Consider the following 1,396-nt stretch of genomic DNA (forward strand, 5'->3'; position numbering starts at 1 on the left):
ATATATATATATATATATATATATATATATATATATATATATATATATATTATATATATATATATATATATATATATATATATATATATATATAATATATATATATATATATATATATATATATATATATATATATATATATATATATATATATATATATATATATATATATATATATATATATATATATTGGAGCTATATCTAAATCTGAAACCGATTTCTTCCAAAATCAATAGGGATCTATTCTGAGCCAAAACACATACTTGTGCCAAATTTTCAAGTCGATTGGACTAAAACTGCGATCTCGACTTTGATTACAAAAATGTGTTCACGGACAGACGGACATCGCTGTATCGACTCAAGAGCCCATCCTGAGCATTTTTTGCCAAAGACACCATGTGTCTATCTCGTCTCCTTCTGGGTGTTGCAAACATATGCACTAACTTATAATACCCTGTTCCACAGTGTGGAGCAGGGTATAATTATTAGAGTAAATGAAACTTTCTCCAAACATAATAATTCCATGAACTAAAATAAAGTTAAATTGGCTTTTGTGAAATAGGGAGTTCACTTTTTTTTGTGTGTATTTGTAGACTTACCTATACATAACTTTTTTTGACTAATATATACCACGTATGGGCTAACTCACAATTTAGAAAACGATTTTAAGAAGTTTTTAAGATACCACAAGCCAAGTAATTCGATTGTGAATGTCATTCTTTCGTAGAAGTTTCTACGCAATTCATGGTGGAGGGTACATAAGATTCGGCCTGGCCGAACTTACGGCCGTATATACTTGTTGATTTTGAAGTATCCGCTATAATTTGGATTTTTAAATTGGCATTTGTTTTGCACGTTCTACCACGGCCACGGCCATCATCTACCGCAAATCTCTCAACGAGATGGCTGAGCAGTGCAAAAATTCACCTAATATGGGTGCCTGGCTACAGGAACATGCCGGGGAAACTGCGAAGCGCATGAGTTGGCAAGTCTAGGAACTACCTTACATATTCCAGGAGAACTAGAATCGGTTGGTATGCCTCTAGCTACATGCAAGCTCATAACATACTCCGTGAGAAGGCTGTTATGATGGCGAATGTCCGATGGGAGGATTGCGAATATTGGGAGCATACAGCTTTAGATTACTTGAGGACCTGAAAATTGTTATCTTAAGCAGTCTGCTAATGTTTTTTGTGAACAATCTCGTTGGTTCAACAGAAGAAAATAATCGAGAAGGTTCAGCGGTTAAAACAAGAAGTTCCTATATGTAATACATACTTTTAGTTAATGTGGTATCACACTGAACTGAAAACTTTTTTTTGAGTGTGATAATTTACCCCCATTATATAGATTATATAGATATATAGATCCAACCAAATGTGAAGGATTTGAAATG

This window comes from Haematobia irritans, chromosome 2 (assembly GCF_050003625.1).
Source record: "Haematobia irritans isolate KBUSLIRL chromosome 2, ASM5000362v1, whole genome shotgun sequence".
Taxonomy (NCBI): Eukaryota; Metazoa; Arthropoda; class Insecta; order Diptera; family Muscidae; genus Haematobia; species Haematobia irritans.